General features: G+C 35.0%; 1 long non-coding RNA gene across 26 annotated transcripts in view; it reads right to left on the bottom strand.

Annotated features, from left to right (window-relative positions):
• The window catches only part of LOC108155194, a 43,655-nt gene extending 32,451 nt beyond the window's left edge, over positions 1-11,204 (bottom strand). For 9 of the 26 annotated variants that reach the window (XR_004471927.1, XR_004471935.1, XR_004471932.1 and 6 more), the window contains exons 1-2: positions 10,642-11,199; positions 94-9,900 (exon numbers count right to left, since the gene is read on the bottom strand). This is a non-coding gene — a long non-coding RNA (uncharacterized LOC108155194). Of the gene's footprint in view, positions 1-93; positions 9,901-10,641 lie in introns of all 26 variants that reach the window. The other 17 variants (XR_004471941.1, XR_004471947.1, XR_004471950.1 and 14 more) reach the window with 10 other exon arrangements.
• Between the last annotated feature and the right edge of the window lie 89 nt (positions 11,205-11,293).

Raw genomic sequence — 11,293 nt, 5'->3', positions numbered from 1 at the left:
CAGTTATTTTGATGGATTATTTTTGACAAATAAATGCATGGTCTGGCCTTTGCATAATTCCTATCTGTAATTCACGGGAGAAGGCATATTTACTTTGTAATCCATGGCGTAACCTTAATTGGCCTCCAACGTATTCGTCCATGGTCCAATAATTGTTTGTGGAGGTCTATCCAAATACTATCCGATACTTATAAGTATGCGAACACCCATCGCCGGAATCACGATTTGTATTGAAACTATTTTACCAAAATTTTCAAATTTGATTTTCGCAGAGAATTGAATTTATCGTTTTGATATTTTGACGTATTCACTTAAACACAAATCACATGAATGCTATTATGAGCCCTGCCTACTTTGCTTCAACAAATTTTATAAAATCATTCATTTGTGGTAGCTATAAAGTAATATTTGTCAACATATCCCCGTTTTCATTCAGATCAAGGAAAGATTGGGGATTATAAATCCGGGGTTCATTTCGGTCAAGCAGAGATGGAGATATATAAGATGGTATTAATATAAGAACATAAAATTATCAAAAGAGGTATATCAGAGGGATTGATGATGTTGAGAAATCACTATCCTTAAATTAGTTCCTGCTCTCCCTGTAAAATATTTGTACGCACCCTACCTATTTTGGTTAGCTTATCCCTACCTATTATGGTTAAGAATACCATATCCTTGTTGTATGATACGAGGTAGAACTATAACTATGTTTAAATATTTTCTTTGCAACCGTTTTATAAAGATGAAGATTTCAGATTGCATTAAATTCGTTTGTCATTTACATATGCGTAAAAGTTCCTTTTTAATTCGGGCCCTTCTTGGGGATGGGTAGGGTAGGGATGACTAGCAGGGTAGATGCGCAGTTTACATATATAATCCTATGCAAGGCTCATAATATATTTATTAATGTCATATTTTCCATTGCAGATCGAATTTGGATCGAATTTGTCAGTTTTTCTGGCAGATTTTTAGGTTTCGATATGTTCCCGTGAATTCTTTAAAACAATCTTGTTTTTTAATGATTTATATGTCAATTTTTTGTGATATAACAAGTACGGAAGCATTTTTATTAAAGTTTTTGCTTATGGTTTTAAAAATTGATAGAGGATTATCGTTTACAAAAATTTGAGTTCAGTCGGAAACCCCAAAAAACATGTATATACATATATCGGTTGCAATCATTATAGAGTAGGAACTCGCATTTTGATATCTAGTAAATACGATTATACTGGCACGACATTATTCTGAGAAAGCTGCGCTTAAGGTAATAGGAGCAAACAAATATTACTGTCAGTAAAATAATGCATTGTTATTATTAGCTTTTAGGTAAAGTTTTTCGCATTGCATAATACCAGTAGAATCAGTAAATAATTTTAATTTTGCTGTTGGGTTACATTTCTCCCATATATGGACATAAAGCAAATTAATGTTTTAAAATGAGTTTTCATTATAAATGTAGATGCAAAATTGTATGCTTGTTACCACTTAGATAGTATTATTTTCAATGCGTGCTATAATAAAACACCACCAAATACATCGGATAAAATTTAACATGTAGTCTCTTTTTGGTTTCGTGTAAGGTATACAACAGAAAAACAATAGAAACCAAAAAACAAGCATTTCTTGGAGGATGAACTTTGCACTGCAATGCAACCCGAATGGTATTAAATGCAATTTACATATCATAATAATCATTTTACGATATATTCTGCATGCAATATAGGAAATACATATGGGATTGGAATTTACTGTTTGGTAATGTAATTGTACTCGAACAAATGCTTTAAATATCATAGCAATGCCATTTCTCCACTTAGATAGTGATGGATTAAATCCTTTTTGATGGCATATTTGAAAAATACACAATCATATCTGTATGTTTGTGTAAAGCATCACAGCTATCAATATTTCCCCCTTTATCATAAAATGTTCGACTATCTTCCGATTCCTAAGTCAGGGTTTTCATTGAATGAATTCCACAAATTATTAATAGACTTTTATATTTCATATCTAATTTATAGCTATTGCAGAACTTAAGGAAGTTTCCATATCCAAATACGATTATACATAGAAATATTCGTTATGCTGAAGATTTTTAGCTGTCAGACATATTTTCAAAACATGTTTGGTTGATGGTTGTTTAAGTTTTGTCTGAATTTTAGTAGTCTATTTTGGATATAATGTATAACATGTTATAAATAGGAAAACTAGTAGCGACAAAGACGTGAATAAATTATTTGAGTTAATAAACAGAATATCATATCAGAAGATTGTCAAAATGATAATGATAAAGCATTGTGTCTCTATAATAGGATAAAGGTAATAAAGTAGGTTGGCGAAACAATGGGAGAAAAGTATTCACGTTTGGAGTTTGGGGAAAGAATAGTGGAAGAAAAAAGTTAACGTACATAGTAAGGAAAAAACATACTTTGGGACTTTCCAGAAACCTTGGGTAATTCAATTATGAGTATACTCTAGCAAAGGAACGACGCTAAGGGGGCAGCTATTCATACTTTCAAAATCGTGAGAAACGAATGCTATTCACTGATTTGGATTAATTTCTTGATCAACATGTTCCAATCAACCGGGATGCATTTTTTCAAACTTTCTGTCACCTGTAAAATTGTTCCTCGTTCGGAATTTTTGAGTAATGTTCCACAAATATTTTATATTCAAATTCTAATAACCGCTTTTGGTGTTTCATTTGAAATAGCTTGCATTTCAATACATATAGGTGTATAAATATACCCTTACAGTAGTGGGCATACATACATTTTATTTAGAAATATTAATTTAATTTGTTTTGAGATGAGAAAAGAATCTGATTAATATTCGTTTAGTGACAAAATGCTTTTAGATTCAGTAACTTTTGACTATGAAATAGTTTATTTTAAAAGGCTTATAAATGAGTCAGAGGATAAGGCTCGCGGTCTATTGCATACCAATAAATACATTTTAAACATAATTTTCAGCAAGCATACAGTAAGAATCAGTATTTTTATGCAGATTATACAATGAGTCTATGCATTTCATTCAGTTATGTGTAAGATTTAATTTGCAGTTTTTTATCAAATATTTATCAAGTTGGCCAATCATACATACATTTTAAAAAACATAGAAGAGAGTAGAAGATAAGCAGAGTTTGTCAACGCTTTGGTTATAGAATGGAAGAACTCAATGAAATCTTAATCGTTTGCCAATAAAAGTTGGATTGCGTTGAGGAAGATAGTGAAGCAAACTAGAGCTTAAGCTTAAAGTTGGTAGTTCGAAGATATTAAATTCATAAGACAAAAGCTTGTAGATTTATTTAGATCATAACATTTGTAACGAGCCTAATTTAACGAGCGCCTATCTTGGCGGCTTTTACTGCTTCCTTTCGTCACTTCCTGGAATGCTCGGTTTATTTTTGCAAGTAGAAGATTTACATATACCGAAAAATGTTTCTATCCAGTGTCACATGGACTGTTCAGAATATGGTGAAAATAGCGGGATCAGTGGAATTATTGTTGCGTGGTGTAGTGCTGTTATTGTTGCGCGGTGTAGTGGTTTTACTTGCTGGCACGAGTATGAATACTCCAACTTGCATATGTTTGTACTATAAAAACATAAATATTTGTATGTTAGTATTTGTATTGTTTCATTGCTTGGAAGCGGTGTACATTATTTCATTGCACATGTTATTTCGAGAATGTAATCTATTAACGTAAATCTTCCTGGTATGATTTGTGTCCCATTTAAATTTGACTGGAATTAGAATACCTTTATCCATTTCTTCAGACAGTTAATTTGATGGATTATTTTTGAAAAATATATGTATGGTCTGGCCTTTGCATTATTCCTCTCTGTAACTCACGGGAGAATGCATATTTACTTTGTAGTCCGTGGTGTAACATTATTTGGTCTCCAACATATTCGTTCATGGTCCAATAGTTGTTTGTGGAGGTCTACCCGAATATATATTTCTTGTTTTGATACATATACGTATGCGAACACCCATCGCCGGAATCACGATTTTTATTGAAACTATTTTACCAAAATTTTCAAATTTTATTTTCGCAGAGAATTGAATTTATCGTTTTGATATTTTTATGTTTTCACTTAAACACAAATCACATGAATGCTATTATGAGCCCTGCCTACTTTGCTTCAAAAAATTTTATAAAATCATTCATTTGTTGTAGCTGTAAAGTAATATTTGTCAACATATCCCCGTTTTCATTCAGATCAAGGAAATATTGGGGATTATAAATCGTTATCGAAAAGGAAAAGTGTTAGATTTTTGAAGATACCAACTGATAGTCTTGAGCACCATCCATAAAATAATTCCGGGTTTCATTTCGGTCAAGCAGAGATGGAGATATTGTCGGTATATAAGAGGGTACGTCACGAGGGAAAGTGGGTATTAGTATAAGAACATATTATCAGAAAAGGTATAAGAGATATATCAGAAGGATTGACGAGGTTGAGAAATCACTCTCCGTAAATGACTTTCTGTTCTCATTGCGATCAAGAGATCAAAACCGTCTTTAAAATTTTTGTATGGACCCTACCTATTTTGGTTAGCTAATCCCTACCTATTATTGTTTAAAATTCCATATCCTTGTCGTATGTTACGAGGTAAAGGGGGTCAAATTATAGATAACAAGAGACCGTAGCCGCAAATCTTAAGATTAAGGTTGAGAAATCACTATCCGTAAATGACTTCCTGTTCTAATTGCGATCAAAACCGTCTTTAAAATTTTTGTATGCACCCTACCTATTTTTGTGAGCTACAATCCCTACCTTCCCTACCTAGATAAAATAGAAGTCCCTATCGTCAAATATGTAAGATGATTCTAAAATGCACTTCGGTCAAGAAGAGATGGAGAGATGGTCGGTATATAAGAGGGTAAGTAGCGAGGGAAAATGGGTATTACTATAAGAACATCAATATAATAACAGTCCCTACTGATAATGTTGATAGATCTCTATCAATACAATTTGTACGCACCCTGCCTACTTTAGTGAGCTACAATTCCTACCTATTGTAGTGGAAAATCATATATGAGGTTATTATCCATAAGATTGTATAGATAACATAGGAGTCCCTATCCTCCAATATGTAAATAATTTCCCGTTTTCTTTGTGATCAAGGAGGCATGCAGATATGGTCAATATGTAGAACTGTAAGTCACGAGGGAAAGTGGAGCATAATCATAAACAATTTGCGCAGACCCTATATATTTTGGTGAGCTATAATCCCTACCTATTACTGAGGAAAATCATATATATTTGTCGTATGTCACGACGGAAACTGGTTCTTAATCTTAAGATTATATAGGTTACATAAAATTCCCTATTGTTCAATATGTAAAATAATTGCGGGTTTCATTGTGATCAAGATGAGATTAAGAGGTGGTCGGTATAAAAAGGTGAGTCACGAAGTAAGTGGGTATTAATATAAGAACATATAAATATAATCAGAGTCCCTACCGATAAGGTTCAGAGATCACTGTTTGTAAATTAATTACTGTTCTCATTGCGATAAAGTGATCAAAACCGTCTTTAAAGCATTTGCACGCACCCTACCTGTTTTCGTAAGCTACAATTCCTACCTATCAGAAAAGGTGCTTCTTAACCATAAGATTATATAGATAAAATAAAAGTCCCTATCGCCAAATATGTAAGTTGATTCTAAAATTCATTTCGGTCAAGAAGTGATGGAGAGATGGTCAGTACATAAGAGGGTAAGTCGCGAGGGAAAATGTGTATTAATATAAGAACATACAAAAATATAATAACAGTCCCTACTGATAATGTTGAGAGATCTCTATCTGTAAATTAGTTCCTCGTCTTATAGCGATCAAGAGATCAAAACCATTTGTACGCACCCTACCTACTGTAGTGAGCTACAATCCCTACCTATTAAAGTGGAAAATCATATATATTGGTCGTATGACACGAGGGAATGTGGATCTTAGCCATAAGGTTGTATAGATAACATAGGAGTCGCTATCCTAAAATATGTCAGTTTATTCTGAAAATCATTTCGGTCAAGAAGATTTGGAGAGATGGTCGGTATATAAGTAGGTAAGTAGCGAGGCAAAATGGGTATTACTATAAGAACATAAAAAAATATAATAACAGTCCCTGCCGATAAGGTTGAGAAATCACTATCCGTTAATTAATTCTTACAGCCTTACAGCGATCAAGAGATCAAAACCATCTATAAAACATTTGTACGCACCCTACCTATTTTAGTGAGCTACAATTCCTACCTATTGTAGTGGAAAATCACATATCCTTGTCGTATGACACGAGGGAATGTGGTTCCTAGCCAAAAGATTGTGTAGATAGGAGGAGTCCCTATCCTCGAATATGTAAATAATTTCCCGTTTTCTTTGCGATCAAGGAGACATGGAGATATGGTCAATATGTAGAAGGGTAAGTCCTGAGGGAAAGTGGAGCATAATCATAAAACTTTTGCGCAGACCCTATATATTTTGGTGAGCTACAATCCCTACCTATTATAGCGGAAAATTATATATATTTGTCGTATGTCACAACAGATAGTGGCTCTTAATCTTAAGATTATATAGATAACATAAAAGTCCCTATCCTCAAATATGTAACATTTTTCGGGTTTCATTGTGATCAAGATGAGATTGAGAGGTGGTCGGTATAAAAGGGTGAGTCAAGAGGTAAGTGGGTATTAATATAAGAACATATAAATATAATAGTTGAGTATAATATATAATAATATAATATATAATAGTATAATAAGGTTGAGAAATCACTATCCGTTAATTAATTCTTCGTCTCATAGTGATCAAGAGATCAAAACCATCTTTATAACATCTGTACGCACCCTTCCTATTTTGGTAAGCTACAGCCTCTACCTATTATAGTGAAAAATCATATATCCTTGTCGTATGTCATGAGGGAAAGTGGTTAAGATTTTATAGGTTTCATAAAAGTCCCTATCCTCAAATATCAAGAAGAAATGGAACGTGGGTATTAATATAAAAGCATATAATTATCATAAGATTATCATAAGATAATTATCAATCACTCAATCAATCACTCGATGAGGTTGAGAAATCACGATCCGTAAATTAACTTCTGTTTCTGATCAAGAGATCAGAACCATCTTTATTACATCTGTACGCAATTTTAGTGCGCTACAATCCCTACCTCTGATAGTGGAAAATTCTTGTCTTATGTTACGAGGGAAAGTGGTTCTTAACCTTAAGATTTTAAAGATAACATAAAAGTTCCTATCCTCCAATATGTAAATTTATTTTCAGTTTTCATTGCAATCAAGAAGAGAAGGTTGGTATATAGAAGGGTAAGGCACGGGGGCAGTGGGTATTACTATAACATATAAATATGACAAGAATTCCTACCGATAACATTGAGAAATCACTATCCGTAAACGAAATCCTGTTCTTATAGCGATCACGAGATCAATACCATCTTAAAAACATTTGTATGCACCCTACCTATTTTGGTTGAAGTCAGAAGTCGGGCTGGGAGATATTATGTAGTACAGTACAAGCGCTAGGAAGTAGAAAACTCTTGATCTGTAAGGTTATAGTTAGTTAGTTAGTTAGTATATAATAGTTATAAGATACCACATATGTAGATTATTTTCATATTTATATTGTCACAGATATTAATTTAGTCCATGTTCGGATCGTCTTAATGTATGTCTTGAAGTTTTTCGCAGTTTTATACCACATGAGTGACGATACTTCCATACTTATTGTATGCGCTGCCAAATTTTCTGAATCCATCACTCGTTTATATTTTCTGAGAATTTTCGTTTGAAGATGAAGGGGTTGGCGACATCGGTCGTCCACGAAGCCAAGATGAATCTCCTGTTCACTGATTTTACTGCGTTGCTCGAGTGTAGCACTCAGCTGGAGGAGGCGTTCCATACCGACTCGCGGGAGTAGAGATACGCCCGACAGTGGATCCACAAACTGGAACACGGTGCTGGATGGGCTCAACTGGAACGCCTACATGAGTAGATTGAGTGTGTGCTTCAATCAGAAGCGCCTCTACGGGATATTTGACCAATGGTCCCCCCGCGAAACTCGAGTCGATGGACATTCGGGACACCTCGAATTATACGCCGGTGTCGATATTGCTACTATGCTTGTGATTTGAGGTAGCTAGATGCGATTCCTTAAGAAAATCCGATCCAGTTATTAAGAAATTGTAATATAAAAAAAAAACCTTGTTGAAATTAACGGAATGAAACCTACCTATTATGTTGAAAAATATATTATTTTTCCCTATCGATTTTGTATAGTTATAAAACATTGCTATATGATTTTGATGTAAATAATAAATCAGATAATTTCGATGAATAACAGAGCTATGCATGTCAATATAAAACCTACCTACCATGTTTAAGAGTGCTGGAGAAAGCGGTCCGATCGTTTCAAGAGATCGAATAAGCTATTTTTTGTATAATCGCAGTGCTGTTTAAACCTGGTTCTATGCAGTCTTTAATATGAAATTGTTTTGGGTACTTGGGAAGCTTCAGAGTGTCTGGTGGAGGGAACAGTTTAATGCTTAAGTTTAAATGTTTGACAATATTTTTGCATTTTTTTTAAATTTTACATTATATTTGGACACGACATTTTTGTAAATATATGAGAATTATATGTGTATATGCTTTCATTATAAATTATATTCCGGAAACTTCCATGTTCAGCTTACAATGTGAAGCCATAATCATCCCAATTTTGTCTTGTTGTAGAGAAATGAATAATTCTTTCCTAAGATTGTTTAAAGAACAATTGGTGACAATCCTCAAATTTTTACTCCGAAATATAGTGTTTTACTAAAACATTGTTTAGATGGTAAGAAGGTAAAATATTTACGTACTTTTATGCTTTGGCAGCCTTTTGAAGTTTGAACATAACCTAAAATGGATATCAGGAACTAACGAATTTAATTAAAATATTTCGCTTTGAGGGTGATCACTGTCCCCTTCTTCATGTTGAGCGTCATGGATAGAGAATTATGTATTCGGTTTTAGTCGGGTGTGTACTGAGATACTGAGATCAACCCTTCCTCGACGAGCTAACTGCTGCAACGCTTTGTAAAACGGTTGGATGATCTAACTGAAATTGAATTTAAGCTTGAAATAAAAAAAATATGACGAGCAATGTTTCAAGATTTATTTTTGGAATTATTGAATTTTATTCACTTTTTTGTTGCTTCTTTTCGATAGATGAGCTCTTTTGTTAAGCATTTTTTCCATTTTCTTATTTTTTGTTTTGTTTCGACAAATAATTTTACATTTGTACAAGTAATTATAAAGTCGTAGAGTGTACAAAAACAAAAACAGTTTAAACAATTTCAAATATTTAAGAACTTAACACATTGTTGGTGTGGAACTGTTTCCGCTTAGAGTTCACCACAAAATGTATAGCCACAGAAAAGATTGTTTGCAAGCAACAGCCATTGTTTTGGACTTGTTGGTTAAATTGCTACTCCAAAGACGACGTGTGAACAGTTTCAATCGATCGATGTCAGAACAGAGTTATACGTATATCTGCCCGATATGTATTGGTATTCGTTCGATGGTAGGTAAGCAACAGAAGGCCCATTGTAGGGTTCACCCTTAGTAGAGCAGAGAAGTCGATACACCGGAGTTCCTATAACACAATCCGCACAATCAATCTGATAGAAACGACGCACCCTGGTCAGTCCGCGACCCCGACAATCAACACTAAGGCTGAGTCAGGGTCGCAGCCACAACTTTCGCGTACGCCAAACGCGTACATGGGCCGAAGTGCATTTTCAGCACTTCTTCTGCCTATTGCTCGCGAAGGGTACAGAGTTCAGAGTTTTACTTGGATCGATCGCCTACGCGTTTGCGTATCAACTTTCAACGCCCAACTATAAAGTTTAGAGAAAGAAATACATATTGCTTGGTTAAGTTGTGTGTCAGAGTTGCATAAAGCATTATTACAAATAAGATTATCAGCTATGTAAATGTTAAAATGACTACGAAACTTATACGTAGGTAAGATGCCAATAGAAGCGACAGAAACAGGGATGAAGAAACATAAAGCAGTGAAATTTTCCCTAGACCCAGCATGTGGGAAAATACATACATACATACAATGTACTCGTACATAATATATAAAGAGAAAGTAAACACATGGGTAGGTTGTGTTATTTCACACCCAAGTACTTTTTGCAGCTGCTCTGCTGTTGACGTCAGTGTGAGTACAACCGAATGCAGTATAGATAGGCGTATCCCACAAGTGGGAGCGAGATGAATATACATACTTTAAAATGTAACTGAAAAGAGGGGTATTTTTAGAGCAGGCCTGGTGGTGGCCTCGGTTTGGGGGGCTGAAAGGGAACATCGAGAATTTTCGATATGATTTGAGACGCGTTGTTCTGGAACAATTCCATATTACGCAATGGGCTGCAAGAGTCCGACTTATAGATTTGGCATTGGAAAAGGCCACAAAAAACGAGTGCTGACGAAATGGAGCATCGGCCAACGTTAGAAAAGGTTTTTTCTGCATATCATCTGTCGACAATTATCTAGTTCTTAGGACTACATTTTTTCTTACGAATTACAAGGTGCATTGAAAGATGACACTCTTGATTTGCTGCTGTTAATACCTGGCTTCCTATCCCAAATTATCAATTCCACGTACACTGCAGGTCTGTGCTGCCGCCATTGCACCCGACTGAGTCTGTTTCGAGAGTTTCCTGAACCTCCTGGATTGCCTCATCCTGCCTAGAGAGTTACTTTCTAGCCAAAAACGAGAAACTGCGCCTTTCCAGCTGCTTCCGCATTGTGAAATGCCCCGAAGCTGACGGTGAAATCGATGACTCATACACTTTTCCAGCGTATTTCTTTGTTTCAACTTATGAGCAAATATTGCCCGACATTGAGAAAGACTACGTTGGCGTTGTTGCCATGCTGGAATATGGCCTTTGTTTCGCTTTTACGACACGTTTTCCACACTTTTCCATTTTTTTCGTTGATGATTATATATGCTAGCCAGCAATAGTGAATACTTTTTTTTACAATTTTATAACTTTTTCTTTAGAGGCACTGCGACTAAACTTGAACACTTTTTTTTTGCGAATGGCAGTATCTGGTTCGACCAGTTCTATTTATACCAGCGCTGTCTCATGGAAAATTCGTGAAGCAGCTGCCTGCCTGCTCTGCGTTGTGCAGGGTTAATCTCTTTGTAGCCATTCCAAATGAGTGCGAGCGAGCACGCTGATGTTTCTCGGGCTACGTGACTAGCTGCCTACTTTTGCT

The sequence above is a fragment of the Drosophila miranda genome, chromosome 2 (assembly GCF_003369915.1).
Source record: "Drosophila miranda strain MSH22 chromosome 2, D.miranda_PacBio2.1, whole genome shotgun sequence".
Lineage (NCBI taxonomy): Eukaryota > Metazoa > Arthropoda > Insecta > Diptera > Drosophilidae > Drosophila > Drosophila miranda.
The sequence above is the reverse complement of the archived record's forward strand: the minus strand, read 5'-3'. Positions and strand labels throughout refer to the sequence as shown.